We start from the raw sequence: 15,768 nt of genomic DNA, 5'->3' as shown, positions 1-15,768 counted from the left end.
CCCCATGAGATCATAGGCAGTGGCACTATTAGGAGGTGTGGCCATGTTGGAGGAAGTGTAGTAATGAGGGTGTACTTTAAGGTTTCAGATGTTCAAGCTACACCCAGTGTCACTGTCTCTTTTTCTCTTTGTCTGTCTCTGTCTCTCTGCTGACTGCCAATCCAGATGTAGAGTTCTCAGCTCCTTCTCCAGCACCATGTCTGCCTGCATGTTGTCATACTTCCCACCATGCTGATAATGGACTAAACATCTGAACTGTAAGTAAGTCTCCAATTAAGTGTTTTCCTTTATAAGAGTTACCATGGTCACCGTGTCTCTTCACAGCAATAGAAACTCTAAGAAAGTCTGTTTATAATATTATTGTATCTTATTTGCATACTTACCAAGTTATTACAGAAGAGAAGACCTTTAATTTTTCTCAGGAGTAGACATGTTGATTTTCATGTTTCAAATGGTACCTAGGATGTGAGTAGCTACAGAGGGACAGAATATTTTTCGTACCCTTCTTTTCTGCCTAGAATTCCCTAAAAGGGTAGCAATGATCACAACATTGTAACATAAGGAGCTCACAGAGTTTGGGGTGTTTGGGGTGGTTAACATGAAAGTAGAAGTATTCTCTTTTGCACCTCCACAGTGACTGTTTCCTTGGTTGGGCAACTATCTAAGGGACAGTGATGCATTTAGAGTTCTCTACTTTTTAGAAACTTTATCAAGCTTTGGATTTTGTGACAAGTAGCCAGAGGCTTAGACTCTTTGGACAACAATGAGAATTTTTATTTCTATTTATAAAGAAGAAAGATCCAGTGATTTTAAAACTATTGCATTCTCTGTGAATCTGAATGTCAGTAGATCACTGATACAGCTAGGGTGCTCTTCATTCCATTCATGGAGTATGGAAGTGTTTTGAATAATTACTTTCTTTAAACAGCTGATACATAATTAGTACCATTCAAGACTCATAGAGGAGATGATTTATACAAAGCAATTGATCTTGGTCCCTCAAGCACAATTTTTCTCCTTGTTGAAAATATGAGGTGTGAACCTGTTGTGATGTTCAAATATCTCTTTCCAATCCCCCAAATATTCCCACTGATAGTGCTTTATAAAAGATAAGTCTGTGGAATGGAAATTGTAAGTGACATCCTCAGTGCTATGATGTTCAGGTTTGAATCTCTTGAATCTAGGTGCAAGTTACTCACAAATCAGGCTCATTTTTAAACACTGCATTTTACATTATTGCTCAGATTTTTTTCATTGGATGCTTGGTCAGGTCACCTGCAGAATGAGATTCTGCAGAGGCTCAGAAAACAAAGCTACAATGCTCACACTATTTAGATGCAGGAGTAATATAAATACCTACAATGCCTCATGAGGAAGATTATGTCAAGTGGTTATATTAATTGTCAATAACAGACTAAATTTCCTGGAGAAAGGTCCTCAATGTGGGAAAGAGTTGGTCCAATAAGAATTAGAAGGCATGATGGTATATGTTAGTCCACAATGGTAAGACCTCAGGGCAAGAGCTTATTACATGTTGGTGGGTCAGAGCAGGTACAGAATCAGAGTGTTCTGTCCCATAACCATGAGGTCCAGGTGAAGATCGCATGTTCTAAAATTTCGAAAGTTTCCGCAAACAGTGCCACCAGTTGGAGATTAGATATTCAAACACAAGAGCCTGCAGTCATGATTTTATATTCACACCACAACTGTGGCCAGTTGCAAGAAGACAGCAATCTCAAAAGGACATTTTAGAGCAGTGTTTTGAGATTTCAATTAGAGAGGAAAAAGAGAGCAGAGAGAATAGTATAAGAAGAGCTGGTTGAATAACTTCCCATGGCTCTATACTCTAGGGATTGTCCCACATTTAAAGGAATCTGGCCCTTGGAGATCAAAGCTGAAGAACATGCCTTCCAGTGAGTTATCTGCCTGTCAGTGGTTTCTTCCTGGATGAGCTCTTGGCAGTCTCTCCAGCCTAGAGGCACACAGTGTCTTCTAAGGGAGAAATGTGCTTTTCATTTAGCTTGTGCCATTTTTATAACCAAAGTATCATTATATATAAGGAATTTCATTCACTCATATGTGATGTGAATATTGATCAAGTGTGTATATGCAGGACTTCCAATCAGCTCGCAGCCTTTATTCATCTTCAGGGCAAAAATACAATCAGCTTCCTACTGCCTTAATTCTTCACTCACTACTGTTTTCAATGTATATAAAACTATTGGCTTATTTACCTATTTCCCAACATGGATCCATGGTGCAGAATCTAGTCACAATGACACAAATGGAGAAGGCAGAGTTTTTTCACCTTCTTAAGCAGAACACACACATATATACAGAGCATGTACACACACACACACACACACACACACACACACACACACACACTTCCTTCTCCTTATTAATCTTGTTACAGATTTTCTTCCTCAACTATGTCTGAAATTTCTGTCATGAGAGAACTGTTTCCTGCAGAGAATATTTGTGGAGATTGTAGCCACTTAGCAGGGAACATGAGCACAGATATATTAAGCTAATACATTTCTAAAAACTTTACTTTGTGAGGAAAAGGCATAGATGAAACTGTGTAGTGAATGGGCCATCAGTTTTCCAAGAGCCTGTGCAGAGTGACAGGATTAATCCTGAGAGCCATGAGCATCCTTGCTGGATGGGAGGCTCAGAAACCCACTGTGCCTTCAGGACTTAGTCACAGTTGCTGTTTAGGGCAGTCTACACCTGTTCCCAAAGGGTGTACATTATTATGGTCCTTATTAACTCCAGTGGACCCACAGGCAGGCTGCCTGCCAAGCATTGGAGTCATAATTTACATGTGCTTTAGACAGCTCTTTATCACGTAACTTCTGAGTTTAAGAAGAAGAGATTTTATAGTAGTTCTGACATTCATTGGATTGCTGGGTTTAATGGAGTGGGTAACTTTTTTTTGTCTTGTTTTTAGAAACTTTGTTTTAGATTAATCTTTTTAGTCTCTTACCACTAGGGCTTTTTGCATTGTTTGGTTTTCCAAAAACTTGCTTGCCAAATAACTTATCATTGAAAGAGACCATCTGAAATTGATCTCTATTTAAGACCTCTATGTGAAGTCTTATTGCTTTGTGTTCTTAAAGTGGCTCTAAATAGATTAAGACCTTAAACTCACACAGGGGCAATGTGGAGGGAGATGGATAGAGGAACCTCTACTATATATACACAATATAAGTATAAATTTGATGAAGTTGCTGTGTTTCCTATCAATGAAGCAATGAAAGTTCACAATATATTTCATTTATGTCATGAAGTAGTTTAAATAAGTAGTTTAAAATCACTACCCATATGAGTAACAAGTGGTTTATGAATGGTTATTGTCTCTGTCTCTGTTGTCTTTCTGTGCCTCTGTCTGGCTCTGTTTCTTTCTCTCCTCCTCCTCTTTTGTTTCTGTTTAGTTTTACATTTCATATATATATATATATATATATATATATATATATATATATATATATATATATATATATATGTGTGTGTGTGTGTGTGTGTGTGTGTGTGTGTGTGTATATATATATATATATATACATACATACATATGCATATGTATATATCCTTTGTCCTCTAACTCTGCCTTGGAGAGCCAGCCTCCAAGGCAGCACTCTGGGCTCCAAGAAAAATACAGAGTGTTGGTAAAGCTGTGATTTTTCTATCTGAGGGCGAGGGAAAAATGATAACACTCACATATTCTCTTGATGGTTCCTTTATTCTCCTTCATTCTCTCTTTCTCATTGTTTATATATCCCAACAAAATCAGGCAATATAAGAGCCATAAAAAGGTTACATTCCATAGGTAAAGGCATGAGTTGAAGCAGAGTCATCTCAAAAACTCTCATGCAATATATCTAAGCAGCCTTTCATGTGTAAGCAAGGAGCATATTTTCTCAGCCAACACTTTTACTGACAGACTGTAAATTTTAGTTATAAAGAAGGAATCAATTACTTTATTATCTATCTTGAGAGGAAATATTATAAGGACTTATAAAGAAATCGTAACGTAAATTGCTGAAGAGCCCAAGAAAATGAGAAAATTGCATACTTGCAACCTATCTGAGTATATAGCTACTTCCCCCCTGCATTCTTTCAAGTAGGGACATTAAAGCAACTCATGACCATGTAAACATTTTACACTAAAACTCTACAATCAGAAATCATAAATTCTGAATTCTCTTTAAACCCTAGAGTTGACTGTTGAGTACTGAGTTTCAGAAAAATGATGGTAGGGATATCATAGATTCTCTAGTTCATGTTTGGGTACCTTATATCTTTTAGTATAAGCTCATTTGGCACTTTCAACAATGCTTTAAATCTCAAAATATCTTTTCTGTTTGGTGTGTAGCTCCTGACTATCAAAGAAAAACCTATAGCCCTGTTTTTGGGGCTATAGAGTCAAATTATTTTCTGTAACCCTTACTAGACAGAATTATTTGCACAAACTGAGGTCAGGAATGAATATAAAGAATTAATCATTTGCCAGCTAGCAATAATTGTGGTGTTTTGTATTTATGACATAGCTAAACAGCTCAGTTTGCCCTTGTGGAATAAAGATTGATTTTCTGGGAATGTTTATCTTAAAGACCATTAGCAAGCCCTCTGGTCTAATCTCAAGCTATTTTGAAGTTTAGTTCTACTTAATTGTGCAAAAGAAACCCGTGCCTGGCTTCTGGACTCAAATGTTTTCCTGAATCATAAATCTAAGCTGTGATATAGAGCAGCTCCTTAGTCGGCCTAACTATAAAACATATCCTAGTATTTATTTTTATTCACCAAAACTTTGTATCAATTAGACAATAAAGCTGAAGTAGGAAACATCTTCATGACAATCCACAGATAAAAATGCCCAGAATATTGGAATGTATTCATGAGATAAACACACTACAATACAGGCAGTGGGGAACTCTCCAGATCCATAAACATCATATTGGATACCAGGTAAAGATTGTAACAGCAAACATGTGAAGGTATCACAGAAAAAAAAGATGTTCTGGATTCTGTAGACTTGTGGCCTTGCTTAACAAGGTAAATAGCCATCAGAGAGTTTTTCTTCTTGTGAACTAACACCTAGAACCTTAATTGCCACTTTCTGTTCCTGTGACAGGGCTATCAGCACTTCCCTTAATTCCCTAATTCTGTCAAGGAGAAGAAGACACAGAAGACTGCCTCATACATCAGTACTTCCCAATTATGAGTACAAAAGTACTTGCCATCTCTCAAAACCTAGAAATAACCAACTGATTGTGGCTTATACCTGTGCCATTCCAAGAAAAGATGCTTGTTCTGTGAGTTTCACACCTTGGAAATTAGAGAATTGTTCAGAAGAACTCTTGTAAGGAAAGAAATGTATATCCTTGAAGATCACCACAAGCTTGTCCAAATACTTGAAAACCTTTCATGATGGAGCTCTTTAGGTGTGCACAAAGCAAGAGCTTTTTCCTAAAGACAAATATGCAGTTATTAGAATAAACTCTTTTGACTTAGTTAAAATAATTTTAGGTACATAGTCTCTACACTATGTTCTCATACATTCTGGGGAAGCATCCATTCTCTACTCACTCACAAGAATTGGAACTTTGAAGTGTGTCACAGGGAGATCAGTTTGCTTACATGAATCCAACCTAAGGTGAGAAGCCCCAGCTCTTCTTGAATAAGAAGGAGTTCCTCCTCGTTCTCAGCATAACAATAATCAGGCTCTCCATTCTGCACAGGGATTATAATATGAGTGACATGATATTCTTCCCTTACCTGACAAGCGAAAACAACTTGTTACAATTCCCTGGCACTGTCAATCCCACTCTCTCACAGCACAAGTAAGTGAAGCCCCCACCCCAGTGAATGACTCTCATCCTTCTCCCTCACCTCAGTGTTTCTCCACTTTTACTGCTCCAGTGCTTTGCTGTGCCGGAGACAGCATGTGAAAAGCCTGACGTGTTGCCAGTGGAATCTGTGCTGGAGATACCAGAGAATGAAGACATCAATCCCTCTGGGCCTGCCCCACCAGATATTCTACTAAGCCTGCCTTCTGTGGGCCAGCGAGAAAACAACCCTTGTTTTCACCCATCCATTTGTTACTGGTTCTTGTAATCCTCCTCTTCTATTTGCTCTCTATGGTTTTCTTTCTCTCTCCTGTGGTGGTTTCCATGAAATTAGAAATGATATTGAAATTGTGTCAATGGCAGGAGTTAAAGCTGTTATACAGGTCATGGGGGAAACCCAGAAGGCTGGTGGAGAAAACTGTAGATGGAGTGACATATAGATAGGATAAAAGACAAGAGTTGTCCAGAACTAGTTAGAAGACAACTTGGTGAATTACAGAGAGATGAAGAAGGACTTAAGCTGACAGGAAACTGGCAGTCTGGTACTTTAAACCATTGCTTGTACTTCTGTGCTTTCTGAGAAACTGCAAGTAGATGGCCTCTGGGGTGATTACCTCAAATGGTCTGATAATTATTAATCTGCAAAAGAATAAGCTGGTATGCTTTGGCTTTCTTCCTGGGAACTTCTATGTGCAATCAAAGGGCACGGGGTACACTTTGCTGATTTACAAAAAGAACTTTTGAAACTATTGTGGAGAACTCAATCACCTGTTGACTTTTCTCACCCCCTATTTCCTTGTATTATTACAATAAAAGACTGGGGTTGAGTCAGATCAGGAAAAGGCAGAGAAAACGCACATCTCCAGATCTGACAAGACTTGTCAGCTTGACCAACTCCTGTGTTCCAGTTTTTTCTTGTGCCTGCCAGACATTCCCGCCCTTTGAGACCCTCGAAACTGCTGAGTCTGGACCCCGGCATTGCTGGGTACTCTATGAAGGCAGAGATGATAAGATGAACCTGATATGATGTCCCTCTTAGCACATCCTGGCCTAGGTTCTTCCCTGCAGCAGCCAGTAGGTCTGCTCTGGGGTCTCGAGGTATTTAATTTATTATTCCAAGGCTTACCACAGAATAGGTGGTCAGACAAGGCCACAGAAGGAATTGAGTCCTCCTCCTTTTAGAATTAGTCAATATGCCTGTCTCCATGTCTCATAGCTGACATTCTGCTTGCCAGCCTGCCTGCTTTTACTTCAATATCTCACTCTGTATATGAGCCAGGTTTGAACTTGTAGGAAGCCTCCCGCCCCAGTTTGCCAATGACTGGAGTTACAGGCATTAGCCACCACTAGAGTGAAAATTTCTAATTATAGCATTGAAGCAAATTGTTCAATTCAAGGGACTTTGAAAAGCAACCAAATGCAAACTCATCAAATTCAAGGTGGCCAGGCCTTGCCATCCATGGTTCCTTCTGTGGAGTGATATGTATGGACACAGCCCCTGGATATGTTTTCTCGGAGTCATGGAAAGCAAAGGGGGAAGAAACAATCTGAGATCAAGAAGGAGTTTTCATATCTTTACCTGGGTACCACATAAGACACCGCATGTTTCTAGTCCTTTTTTGGTATTGTTCTTCCTTGCAGAATGGAGGAACTGATCCCATAAATCCTTTGGAAGGACCACAGGGCAGAGGCCTTAGGAGTTCTGAACTGCAATGGAAAAGAGAGAGAAGTCTGAGGTTACAGGGCCTGGTGTCCCTGAGCAGAACTCAGCCTGGCAGCCTAGAGGAAAAACATGAAGTCATCAGCATTCCCTCCAGCAGCACATTCCTCACTTTCAGGACCCATGATAGAACCACACAGCAGGCAGGGATTTTCTTCTCCAAACTCTGGCCACAGGTGAGTGGGAGCTGTGAGAGTGGACTTTACCAGCTTGAGTGGATGGAACAATATATTTCTAGGTATGACTATGAGTTGGTTGTAAAAAAAAATGTCCATGTGAGTTCACAGACTCAGTGGGCAAAGTCCCCTCTCAACTCAGGTAGGTAACATGAAGGCACATGGGAGATAAACAGGACAAACAGGCAGAGAAAATGTAAACTTCCGCTGTGTCTCTCTGGATATAAACAAATCTTCTTTATCTGTGGTACATATGTCCAGGTCTGCTGGCTTCTAGACTCTCAAGTCTGGACTTACATTTCCCTGGGTTTGAGACTAAGTCTCTAAAAAGTAGCTCCATTGGTCTGTGCCTTTCAGACATAGACTGACTCAAATTATTAATATTCCAGAGCTTCCATATTGAAGAAAGACTGTTGTGATCATGTTCAGCCATGTAGACCACTGTATTCAAGAGCTCTGAGACCAAGAGAAACCCTATCAAATTTTAATAGGTTGCATACAGGATAGAAATGTACAGAGACTTATCTCAAGGTCATAATACCACAGCTTGTCTCCAATAGGGCATGTTGTAAGGATTGGTAAGATCCTTGAGACCCCAGAATTGCCATCAATCCATATTAACATACCACCTGGAGAAACTGCAACCCAAGACTCGAACTGTGAGTGAAGATGGTACAGAAATCTGTCCTGGGCAGATTTCTTGACTTATCTTGAACCAGTAAGCCCTTTCCTAATTATTTCTCCAAGCCCAATAGGAACTGAACAGCATCCTCCTGCTCCTTCATTATATTATTTGGATGTGTAGATTGCTGAGTTCAGAAGGCTCAAGGCTGGCAAAGGCTGATTCTCTTACTTATATCTGGAAATGTGTAAATTGCTGACTGCACAGGGTCATGGCTGGGAAAGGCCAATTCTCTCACCTGTGCCTACTTGAGACAGAGCACTGCAATTTGGCTTGCAGCTCCTCCTCATTCAAGAAGAGATTTTGACTCTTGCAAGGCAAGACAAGAATCAACCAATGCTTTAGAAACATCAGAAAAGCCAGGCCTTGTGATGTACACTTGGAATTTCAGTATTTACTTGCTGAGATGGCAGGATCTCAAGTCTATTCAGGCTGTAAAAGTAGATGTTACAAATGAAACAAACAACATAAACCAAATGAGATGAGATACTTGAGAACTTTTTTTTTCAGAAATATTTGTGTATTTTCCCTTTAAAATCCTTTATGTATGAACTGTGAGTGTGTTTGCACATGTCCATGATCTGTATTAATTTTTCAGAATGTGCAGGCTGCTGTGTGAGCAAGGATGCACAGGTGCTTCAGCACATCTGCAGATGTGACCTGACTGCCTGGAGTGCTGATCTTCCCTGGCCCCTTTGCTCCAACAGAATCTCTTCTGTGCTTCTGTGTCTGCCCAGCTAGCTGTGCTGTGAGAAACCAGGTCTTCTCCTGTCTCCCTGTCCCACCTCACCTGAAGAGAACCTTGAATGTAGAGGTGGCCAACACACCCCATTGTCACGTGCTTTCTGGAGATTCCATCTCAGGTTCTGACACTGTCACTACCAGCGCTTCACCCAAAGAGTCATCATCTCCCTGGCCCTAATTGAGGATTTCCTGTGAGAGTCTACCAAATGCTGAAAACATAATCTCATGCAACCAAAATTCTGTTGCCCTCACATCTCTCCATTATGTCTTAGATTATCTGAGAGTCCGAATTTCATAAAGTAACAATGCACAGCACATTCCTTACGATGGGAGGTTATTCAGTATTTTCTTAAAGTGCTTCTTCAAATCTCTACAGAGCTCAGAAAAGATGAGGATCTGAAATCAAACAAGTTTTGAGGAAACTTGTCTGGGTAAACTAAGTTAAAGGTTATTTTGACAAGACAGATGGCATGAAGGAACGAGACAACACTCATCACACAAGGTTCTGTTACCACAGCAAAATGGATCCTTGGAAGCAAACATCTGAGGACGTGGACAAGGGAAAGGAACATTCTCTGTGTTGCCCAGTGCTCTAGACCTCAGACACCTGTGCACCAGCACTGCCTTACTTTACTGGAGAGCTGGAGTCTCAGTTTTGTGTGGCTGACCCAGAGGCAATGGGAAACACTTATACACAAGTCATTTCCAAGTCATGGACCTGTGGTGACTCACCTGGGCTTCTCATCATTTTAGTCTCCCCACAGTGAGTATCTGCTGAAGTGATGGGTGTTATCTCCTCAAAGGCTTCCTGTGGGCCACAGACCACTTGTTGTTGAACAGGTGTGCTTCCTACTGAAGGTTCTTCAGCCTTTGTAGATGTTGATGTTAGCCTGGGGCCAACCTCTCCACCATACACAAGTCTATGCAGAAGAGAGATGAATTTGGGCAAGTCTGGGGAGTTTTGTCCATGATCTCTTCTATCCTCCCAGAATGCCTTGTTTCTTGCCTCTTCTTCTTTTCTTTTCTTCTACAGAAAGAGAAAAAGATCTAGGCTAATTCTTCAAATCCCAGAAGAAAAAGCTTTACCAGCAAAGAGATGAACACTGTGTAGGTCTGTTTAGGTCTGACATCTCAGCATAAGGTCCATGTTTACCTTCATAACACTGGTGCTATGGAAAACAGCCCCTTAGTCAGTTCCTATATAGCCATCTTCAGTAACCACTAAGACTCAATATTATCAGCACCATACTGCACTTTGCATGTGTGTGTGTGTGTGTGTGTGTGTGTGTGTGTGTGTGCGTGCGCGCGCGTACGCGCGTGCATGCGCATGCACATTGGCTTGTCTGGATAAAGTGCACGTGTGTTCAAGTGAGTGTGGAGCCTATCCATTGCATCACAGACTAGTGAGCTCCAGTCTTACACTATGTTGCTGACTCAGATGCAATGGGGACCACTTATGTACAAGTCTTTGCCAAGTCATGGACCTGTGGTGACTCATCTGGGCTTCTCACCATCTTAGTCTCCCCACAATGGGTGTCTGCTGATGATGTGGTGGGGGTTATCTCCTCAAAGGCTTCCTGTGGGCCACACACCACTAGTGGTTTAATAGATGTGCTTCCTCCTGAATATTCTTTAGCCTTTTTCAATGCCAATGTCAGGTTGGGTCCCACCTCTCCACTCCTGTCTTTATCACTGCCACCCACTAGCCTGTTTAAAAGGAAGCACCATTTTCCAAATGCTGTGGAGTTTTGGAGGATATTTCTTATATCCTCCCTGAAGGGCTTGTTCTTTGCCCCTTCCTCTTCTGTCTTATTCTACAGAAAGAGAACAGGATTCAGGCTAATACTTAAAATCTCATAAGAAAAAGCCTTGTCAGCAAAGAGATGAACACAGCGTAGTTCTGTTCGCATCTGACATCTTAGCATTGCATTCATGCTCACCTTCATAACCCTGGTAGTATAGAAAACAAGGACCACCCCCTTACTCAGTTGCTGTATAGCTGTCTTCCATATGAACTATCTCTCAGTCTTCTTTACATGTGTATGAGTGTGTGTGTGTGTGTGTGTGTGTGTGTGTGTGTTTGTGTTTGTGTTGGCTTGTATGGGTGCAAGAGCATGTGTGCTTAAGTGAGTGTAGAGCCTGTTCATTGGATCATAGACTCACTGAAACAGCACAACACAGTCCCAGGACATAGGCTGACCAGGTGACACACAATCTTCCAGCCTCCATGCTCACACAATGACTTTATCTGCCAGGTAGCCTTCATGCTCCTTGGTATATATACTGCTTTAGGTGTTTGCTCTTCAGGTTCTCAGCTCTTTTGTAAACCATATTTACAGTCTGCAGTACAAAACCCCAGAATAGGGAATTATAATGATTCTAATGTCAGAAAAGAGGGAAAGAAAACAAGTGGGGAGAGGCAGCAGTATCTCATGCATGACTTGAACCCCACTCCCTGACATCCCTCTCCTCTGCACTGCTATGCTGAGGCTACATCAGTTCCCATCTTACCCAGGATTATGATCTGTGGCTTTTCTCTAAGTAGCTCCCTGCTTCTCTGAAGATATTAGGTAAGCCACATAGACAATGAAGACACACCCTGCAGATTTTAGAGCTTCTTTCAGGGACAAGAGAGTTTCGATATTCTGGGAGATTTCTGAGGTTCTTCACAAGGGGTCTAAAGGAGTAGAGCAGAGTGACTAAGATGTACAGAAAAGTTCCAAATGTCTAATTGAGGTCCTGAAATAATTTGATCTCTGCATGCAGGGTCTCAGGAATTCCTGTAGTGAGAGGAGACACACCCTGAAATCCCACAACCCTTTTCCTCCCAGTATTCAGACAGAGAAAGACCCTCACTTTTCTATCAGCTGGTACATTCAGCAAACATCAGCTATCCAGAAGTATAGCTAAGCTGCCATGGTGCATGATTGTCAACCCGGCACTTTTGAGGCAGCAGATAGAGTTTGTGGATCCACAGAAACTTGAGAAAATGGACCATCCTCCTGAACTTCAAAACAGGAAACAGACAGTGGTCTCTTTCTTCCATTCCCAATAACCATATGGATCTTTGCTCATACAGCACCTTAGTGTATTGTTTCACAACATCACCTCAGAGAGCATTAAATAATGACAGGAGAAACTGAGGATGCTCAGAGGTAGGGGAGCTATGCTGTGGAAACTTAGAGAGATGCTGCACCCAGGAAGTCTACTAACCTGCTTCAACCCTCACATCAGGCCAAGAATCAGGAAAGATTCACAATTGTATTAGAAACTTTTCTTGAGTGGAGGGTGTGATCAGAAACTGAGCGTGACAAACTGATGTCTGGGAGGACACATGAGTGCCCTAGTAAGAGTAATTTGTCTTTGGAAGGGAGAGGAAATGAGAGGGATATTTACTATGATCTCAGGAGACTGCCTTCACCTTGCAGAATACCAACAGTGGAAAACAAACAAACAAACAAAAACCCCATGTTCTAGGCATTATACAACTTGGGAAATGTAAACTGTGGTACCTGGGATCATCTCTAAACCTGAGCTTTCTCTTCCTCTATGGAACAGGAAGTTGATGTACCTAACCAGCACACACAGTCTTCTGAAGATCAATGGAGGCATGCCCAGAGAACTCCTCTCCAGTGCCTGAGCTCCTTTGAGTCACATGCATACATCTCCTTAGGTTCTGTTGAACCAAACTCAGGGCTAGGTATGACTGGTGGGACCTTTACTATCTTTCCCTTCCTCAAACACACAACGTTCTTGTCATTGAGACTATAGGAGCCATTCCCTGGGGACAGCTCTGCAATCTTGTATTTATTCTGCCTACCCAAGTATGGCGAACAGCCCAGGGACTGTATTGAGCAACTCCAATTGCAGATGGTCCATAGTCCTCTGGTAACTGTGTAGCTACAGGAAAGGCTAACCTCTTTTCTATACCAATCAACAGACTACAGGATGAAGGGAAGTTGTGTCTGTGTTCTGACACCAACAGCTATACACCTACAACTGGCTGCCTGGGCAGAGATAGTGCAGTTAAAACATCAAGGCAGACACATCCTGTTTACCCTGCCAACTCTTTTGTCTAAAAGCTGGGCCCTGTGGGCACATGCTCAAGAACTCTCCTACTCATGAAATCTCTTATTTGTGATACCACCACCATTGTTCCTCATGTTTTTGAATAGTAAGGAAAAGCACATGTGTGAGCTGCCAGAAGTCTGATTAAAAGATGACTTTGTCAAGTTCCATAAGGTCAACAAGGGTGAGAATCATGAAGAAAAGGACAGGATGAGTGAGGAATCAGTGATGGGAAAGGAGATGAAAAGTGCAGGTTGTCTCTTTAAAATTTTGTAGCTGGAGTTTTCTCTCCAGGCCCTGCCAAGCCCCGGCAGTTCAACAGCCCACTTATAAAATAAACACACAGATGCATATATTGCTTACAAACTGTATGACTGTGGCAGGCTTCTTGTTAACTGTTCTTATTTCTTAAATTAACCCATTTCTAGTAATCTGTGAGTTGTCACGTGGCTTGTGACTTACTGGTTCCTTACATCTTGCTTGTCGTGGCGGCTGCTGGCAGCTCTCTCTCCCTGCCTTCCTGTTCCCTCAATTCTCCTCTCCGTTAGTCCCACCCATACTCCCTGTCTGGCTACTGGCCAATCAGTGTTTTATTTATACAGAGCGATATCCACAGCACTTCCCCTTTTCTTCTTTTTTCAAAAAGGGAGGTTTTAACTTTAACATAGTAGAATTACAAATAATAAAACAATTATCAAGAAATAGAGTTATTCTAATATTAAAGAAGATATCGTATCTATCTTGTATTTGTGAGTTTAAGGTTTTATATCTAATTATTTTTATCATAACTAAGGAAAATGAACAAGGGAATCCATGGCTGATATGTAAAATTAAATTAAATTATAAAATAAAAAAATGATATATCATAAATGCTTCTGTGAGTCTTTGTTCTTGCAAGGCTGCTTCCATTTTTACCACATTGTTCTCCAGTTTGATTTAAGATTCCCAGGAAAGATTGTTAGTGATGTCAATATTCTGCCAAGGAGCTTCAAAACTGAAACTGCTCTTGGGTTGGGGGAATTACATCATTATGTCTGTAGATGGCATTACTGTTCTAAGACAGAAAAGAGAAAATGGGGAACATCAAACCCATGTCCTGCTATCCTGTTATGCTGTCATCCTGCCTTTCCAGAAGTCTAGAACATTGTGTGTATTTGTGTGTGTGTGTGTGTGTGAGAGAGAGAGAGAGAGAGAGAGAGAGAGAGAGAGAGAGAGATCTTTCCCTAAAGAAATCAGAGCAAACAAAACACTATATTGATGATTCAGCTCAACAAATTTAGTGAATAAACCCAGCTTAGCATCCACTTACTATGGTAGTTACATGGCAGAGTAGAGAATAGGAGATGTGAGGCCCCTGAAAACCCTGTGAAGGAGCTCTTAGGTAACATTTAACTTAAGGAACAGACCTGACACTTTGAGATTAGCATTAGAAGACTCTACACATCTATGAGTGGTTGTGCACACATCAGAGGGTTGTGAATAAGCATAAACCCAGCAGTTACCATATAGGCTTCTCTCGATATTACCAGCAGTTAAAAAGCACCCAATTAGACAGCACCCAAGCTTGGAGGAAACTCTACTTATGCCTTCCACAATGCAATCCCAGCTAGAAGCAAAAGGATTTGTGATAGGGTGCCCTCAGTCATTTAATTAGAATCTATGACACTTAAGTCTTCAAGAGCAATTTAGTGACATTGAACAAGGAAAATTCAGTACTGATATTTAAAGATTCCAGGAACTAAGGATGAGAAGCTGCAGAAGGAAATAAACCTTTGAGAACTGTGAACTCCATGGACCACAGCATTGCACAAGCCTTTCTTGAACCTTTTATAGGGAGTCAGGGTGTTTGAGAGCAGAAGTGCAATGCATTCTAGAGACAAACTCTCACAGCATTGACCTGATTTCTGTGATCACAATGCTAATGAAAGACAAAGTGAGACATGAACACTAGGGAGCAAAAAAGTGAGGTTCATTAGTTTAAACATAGAAAAAGGCAGCAGGCCTTTAAATTTGCCACATATGATTGCATACAAATGACCTCTCTTTTCAGCAACAATGAGGCTTACCTCCTTTGGGGCTCCAGCAATGAAAGGTCCTTTAATACCTGGACAGCTATGTTGATCTGAGAGCCAGGGCTTTACAACTTCACCTGTCACCAGATACAAGTAGTTAAGAAAGCAGCTACTTTGCTTCTCCAATAATCAATGTTAATTTATGAATTGCTAAAGCAATGACCAATATGGCCATGGAAATACAGGCTTTAATCCTGCAATTTGATGGTTGAGGTAGTAGTCACAACCTGAATTCAATTTTAATTGAAAAACAGACCCGCACAACTCGGCCCCAGGCCCTGGCCAATGGGCAGGTCTCCTTCTAGCTCCACCGGGAGGGATACCCTTTTCCAAGCCCCCTGGCAGCCCCTGCAATCTCCGCGCCCTGCCCACATGCCCATCTGCCCGAGACCCCAGCCACTTCCTGAGACTTAGAGACAGGCCCCCAGCTCCCATCCTGCCCCCTACTTCTCTTCTG

The 15,768-nt window shown here is 41.3% G+C and overlaps 1 long non-coding RNA gene across 2 annotated transcripts in view; it reads left to right on the top strand.

Moving 5' to 3' along the window:
- The window catches only part of LOC143266977 (uncharacterized), a 74,818-nt gene that overhangs the window by 49,918 nt on the left and 9,132 nt on the right, over window positions 1–15,768 (top strand). The window contains exons 5-6 of one of the 2 annotated variants that reach the window (XR_013041830.1): window positions 166–257; window positions 5,135–5,523. This is a non-coding gene — a long non-coding RNA (uncharacterized LOC143266977). Of the gene's footprint in view, window positions 1–165; window positions 258–5,134; window positions 5,524–15,768 lie in introns of those variants that run through there. The other variant, XR_013041831.1, reaches the window with a different exon arrangement.

Source organism: Peromyscus maniculatus, chromosome 1 (assembly GCF_049852395.1).
Source record: "Peromyscus maniculatus bairdii isolate BWxNUB_F1_BW_parent chromosome 1, HU_Pman_BW_mat_3.1, whole genome shotgun sequence".
In the NCBI taxonomy this organism is placed as follows: domain Eukaryota; kingdom Metazoa; phylum Chordata; class Mammalia; order Rodentia; family Cricetidae; genus Peromyscus; species Peromyscus maniculatus.
Note: the sequence above shows the minus strand (reverse complement) of the source record. Positions and strands in the feature narration are given on the sequence as shown.